Here is a 6,171-nt window from a genome sequence, read left to right as displayed (position 1 = left end):
ATATGTTAATATTAGTTTATGTATTAACTAACATGCACCATGAGCAATACATTTGTTCCTGTTCATCTTTGTTAAGGTTAGTTAATAAAACTCCAGCTGTTCATTAATTGTTTGTTCATGTTAGTTCACAGTGCATTATGCTAACAAATCAACTTATAGGCTATTAGTTAATGTTTGACAGTAACATTCATTATAAGAACATAAGAAGTGCAGTTCATTATAGTTCATTTGAACTAATGTTGTTAACTAATGAAACCTTATTGTAAACTCTATATAAAAATAACAGTGCGGGTCCTGCATTATGATTGGTTAATAGCCTACAGCTAAAACGAACGATAATATCTACGACGAACCTTTAAAACACCAGTTTACACCAGTGGAATCACTGTAGGCCATAGTGGATTGCTATTTGCATATAGCAACATTCTGTCAAATCAGGGACTATCTTTTAGCGGAAGGATACCACTGAATGTTTAATATAGGTCTATATTATAGACTGATCAAAATTATTTTGTGAAGTAGCTTAAATACTACAGCAAAAAACACAAATGTCTTTAGTTCAGGCAAGAATTTAAAAAACAACAAAAATTCAAGGCTATAAGAACTCAATTTAAGCTAGAAATTAAGTAGAAATACCAACCTAATCTAAAGAGGAATGCCAATTGTGAAGTTTTGGAAAATGAAAATCAGGAAAACCAGAAAACATTAGACTGAATGAAAGACAACTTTGTGCTCATTTCTCTGCTGCTTCTCTTTCTAACCTTCTGCTTGTTTTCCCTTAGGCATACATGTTTCACTTTCTTGTATCTGCCATGCATCATAAACATCATAAAGCCACCTTGATTTTTATAAAATCACTTTAATGATTATATAAACCCTTTTATTATATTATTAGCAGAAAGTATGGTCAACTAAAGAAAGAGAGAAAGTAATACAGTGAGCTGTCTGGCACCTGAGAGGGATTCCCCCTTAAAAAGCAAGCCCTTTCTGTGTGTTCCTACAAGAACATCATGTCCAATAAAGACTTCCACAGAAGCTGGCATGCAGTAAATACAGCCATAAAGTTCTGGAATATGTTCCAGAAGTGGATGACGGTTTGTTTCCACAGATTAGAATCTGTGCAGTCTTATGAGGCGTAGAAAGAAGAATGACAGAAACCTACTGGAACTTTTTTAAAAACTGAACGTTAACATGTTTAATTAAAGTCACACAGTTAAATTAGAAACAGAACCCAAGAGTATACTCAAATACAAATAAAGTGCAGAAGAGAATAAATGAGGCAAGAAAATGGATGGATGGATGGATGGATGGATGGATGGATGGATGGATGGATGGATGGATGGATGGATGGATGGATGGATGGATGGATGGATGGATGGATGGATGGATGGATGGATGGATGGATGGATGGATGGATGGATGGATGGATGGATGGATGGATGGATGGATGGATGGATGGATGGATGGATGGATGGATGGATGGATGGATGGATGGATAGATAGATAGATAGATAGATAGATAGATAGATAGATAGATAGATAGATAGATAGATAGATAGATAGATAGATAGATAGATAGATAGATAGATAGATAGATAGATATAGTAGAGATACAGTAGATAGATCGACACACCAACAAACAGACAGACAGACAGACAGACAGAAAGACAGACAGATAGACAGATGGATAGATGGATAGATGGATAGATAGATAGATAGATAGATAGATAGATAGATAGATAGATAGATAGATAGATAGATAGATAGATAGATAGATAGATAGATAGATAGATAGATAGATAGATAGATAGATAGATAGATAGATAGATAGATAGATGGATAGATATAGTAGAGATACAGTAGATAGACCGACAGACAGACAGACAGACAGACAGATAGATAGATAGATAGATAGACAGACAGACAGACAGACAGACAGACAGATAGATAGATAGATAGATAGATAGATAGATAGATAGATAGATAGATAGATAGATAGATAGATAGATAGATAGATAGATAGATAGATAGATAGATAGATAGATAGATAGATAGATAGATAGATAGATAGAGATACAGTAGATAGATCGACAGACAGACAGACAGATAGATAGATAGATAGATAGATAGATAGATAGATAGATAGATAGATAGATAGATAGATAGATAGATAGATAGATAGATAGATAGATAGATAGATAGATAGATAGATAGATAGATAGATAGATGGATAGATATAGTAGAGATACAGTAGATAGATCGACAGACAGACAGACAGACAGATAGATAGATAGATAGATAGATAGATAGATAGATAGATAGATAGATAGATAGATAGATAGATAGATAGATAGATAGATAGATATAGTAGAGATACAGTAGATAGATCGACAGACAGACAGACAGACAGAAAGACAGATAGATAGATAGATAGATAGATAGATAGATAGATAGATAGATAGATAGATAGATAGATAGATAGATAGATAGATAGATAGATAGATAGATAGATAGATAGATAGATAGATAGATAGATAGATAGATAGATAGATAGATAGATAGATAGGAGTTAACTATAGGTAAATCTCGAGAATGTTGCAGTCAGGACACAATCACAGTTCATTACACTCTCGTCGACTGCTTGAGATACAGCTAAAGACGTGAGCACCGCCTCCCTCATTAAACCCCTCTGTTCAGCTATTTTTAGATTTACGTTTTATTAATATGGCCAAACCACGCAACCAGTAAACAAAACAAAACCTAACCTCCAGACAAACTCAAACACTCATCAGAGAGTCTGCTCCTGTCCTGACCTCACGGTGAGTCAGAGCTGAAGTTCAGAAGTCCTTCTGTGATGACACAGCACATCTACCGTAACAACTCATCTGAGGAGCACAGACACCTTACGTGACAGCACCGCACACACAAACACACACCGTTTATACAGAGGTAATTAAAAGATTCTTGTCCAAAGGTATATTACGTTTCTCCACCAAGGAATCTGACCTCTATCCAGCGTGCACTACAAACTCCAGCCAATCACCTTTCTTCACTGTCATTTGCTCTCAGACATTATCACAGGGAAAGAATGCATGCATGGAGTTATTGCTTTCTGTCAGCCACTCGCTTTCGTTTCTTTCCTTTACAAGAACATTTACCGGGTCAATCGCAGAAGTAGGATGTTTTATGGAACTGTTTTGTATTTTTCTATTTATCTGACCTTTGCATTCAGTGTTTTATTTACGGCTCATAATTCGGGTTCAGGGTTTGTTTGTGTGGCGAAGTGTGGAGGAATAAAAACGAGTCATATCTCAACACCTTGACAACCACATATTAAAATCTTAACAACCTATTACAACACCCTAGAGTTGAGTCTGCAAACTTTGCTCCACTCACATCTTTTATGCTATTTGGTTTGCTATAAGTCAATATGGCGACCTTTTCTCTTCTTCTTGCATTTGGTCCTGTAATTGTGGTTCAAAAAAAAAAAAAATTGGATGCTGGTCCCTCACCTTAAAATAGGCAACAAATAATTACTATCTAGACTTCATTTTCTGAAGAAAGCGTTAATGGTGCCTGCCTGTGCAAAACTCATCACCTCAATGCTAGGGTTTTCTGGGTGGTTGCATACTGGCTCAAGTCAAAAGAGCCCACCCACCTCGGGTCACTCCAGTGTAAATCTTTTTTTTTCTCTCTCGCATGTTTTATTGTCTGCCAGGCCAAGGTCTGATTGCTTAGATAAAATAGCTCCTCTACAAGGGGCCATTTGATGCAATGAAATTAACCTCAGGTGCGAAACTTGGTAAAGGTTTTAGCACTTGCTATATGTGATGTGAACACACACACAGACACACACACACACACAAATCATGGACTTGATTCGAACAGGTTAAAGGAGTAGTTCAGTTTAAAAAAAAAATCTTTTGCTGATAATTTACTCACCCCCATGTCATCCAAGATGTCCATGTCTTTCTTTCTTCAGTCGAAAAGAAATTAAGGTTTTTGATGAAAACATTCCAGGATTTTCTCCATATAATGGACTTCAATGGGGTCCAAATGGTTCAATGTCCAAATGAGAGTTTCAGTACAGCTTCAAAGGGCTTTAAACGACACCAGATGAGGAATAAGGGTCTTATCTAGGACCCTTCGAGTCATGACTCGAAAAAAGATTTGTTCATTTTGATGAACGAGTCCGAACAGGAGAGTCACGAACGCGCATCACAGAACAGAGCAAGACGAGCATTTGTGCTTATAAAACTTGAACTTTTTTATTTATTTTTGAAATTATTATTTTGAAATGATCGTTTCGCTAGATAAGATTCTTTTTCATCGTCTGGAAAGCTTTTTGAAGCTGCACTGAAACTCTCATTTGGACCTTAAATCGTTTGGTTCCCATTGAAGTCCATTATATGGAGAAAATCCTGGAATGTTTTCATCAAAAACCTTAATTTCTTTTCGACTGAAGAATGAAAGACGTGGACATCTTGGATGACATGGGGGTGAGTAAATTATCAGCAAAAGTTTTTTTTTTAAATTATTATTCAAGCTTTTGACATTGACAGGGTTTAGACAAAGTTGGCCAGTCTGAGCAAAGACAGATTTCCCAGAAGGCTATTCTCCACAGAATACACACTAAAGTAAATTATCACAATATATATCACAGGTAATTACCACACAAGAAGGGGGGCGGGGGAGAAAAAAAATAATAATAAAATAATAATAATGGCCCTGAAAAAAATAGTCACACTAGTGCTCCTCGAGGTCAAAAATGACCGCATTGGAAATGAATAGGAGACGAATTTCACCTAGTGAAAACTTTTGGCGCTGCGGCCAAATAAAATCTTACTGAAAGTACATTTTTGAGATACCAGGTTCACATTTTGAAACGCAACTTGATTAGATTTCTGGCTTTGATTTTCTCATTGTTTTAGAGTAAAACACATTTTTAAAAATATATATTTCATATAAAAATTGAAAATAGTATTTTTGCTAATTTTTCATAACAATCAACGTAAAATTCGGTAACTGTATTTAAGTTCACTTTTTAAAACTTTTTTCACTTCAGCAATAATCTGCCACGAGCCGACTTTGAAAAGAGATCAAACTTAAGTCTGTTCTCTAAAGCATTCAAGATTTACCACAGTTTAAGTTAGAAATTTAATTAAGGTCTATACTCATAAAGTGAATAAATAGATTATAAATACAGCGTAAATATAATTTAGTACCATAAAATCCCCTAAAAATACAAAATATTAAATAAAAAAACATCATAGTGCACTAATTTCATTGAAATAAAGAAAAATGATTTCGGTCATTTTTTACCGACACTCGAATAGCAACAGATGATTAAATAAAATGAAATGCAATGAGTGTGTACATATAGAGTTTTTATTTTTATTTTATGTTTTTGGTTTGTTGTCTTCCAGGCCAAGGTCAAGGTGGCATTAGTATAATGCAATGAAAAAAATAACATAAAATAATGACACTTACCTCAGCAAAAAAAAACCCTAATGATTCAAAAACACTGATTGCCATGAAGGAATGTGAGCACATATAGTATCCACTGAGCTTAAAATATGCATGTCCCATATAGTGGTTTTTGGAAGAGCACAGCTTCATCCAGAAGTGCAGTGGACCTGAACACAAGAAACACAGCTTCGCATCAAACATCTCAACCGAATCATGCACTCAGGGAGATGGGATCTAATGGTTATAAGCTCCTGAGATCTTAACTTACAGTTATAGGTGTATTCGAACATTGAGGTGGTTTCACGTTGCTTTGTATTAAAAGTGTCTGCAGAACGTCACTGAACTCACATCCACACACACCGAGGACCAGTCTGAACACGCAGCACTCGAACAGATTTGTTGTAAAACAGTGGCTCTTTATTTTCCCTCTTTAAAACAGCGGATGAAGTGGGGAATTCAGGGGAGGAGGTGTGCTTGGGTAATTGCCGCTGCTCTGCTGCCGATCATACGCTGGGCTTCTTAACGTGTGAGAGCAGCGTGGAATGTGGGAACGGAAAAAGAGGAAGACAGGGGTCTTACCGCGTCGTCGTGGTGGTCTGACCTTGGCCCCCGCCGGAGGCCAAACACTGTCAGGGTCCTCCATTTCAAATCAATCCACAAAATATACCATTTCGGTGCTTCGTGTCTCTGAATGGGTGAATG

The sequence above is a fragment of the Pimephales promelas genome, chromosome 3 (genome assembly GCF_988280905.1).
Source record: "Pimephales promelas chromosome 3, fPimPro1.hap1.1, whole genome shotgun sequence".
Lineage (NCBI taxonomy): Eukaryota > Metazoa > Chordata > Actinopteri > Cypriniformes > Leuciscidae > Pimephales > Pimephales promelas.
Note: the sequence above shows the minus strand (reverse complement) of the source record.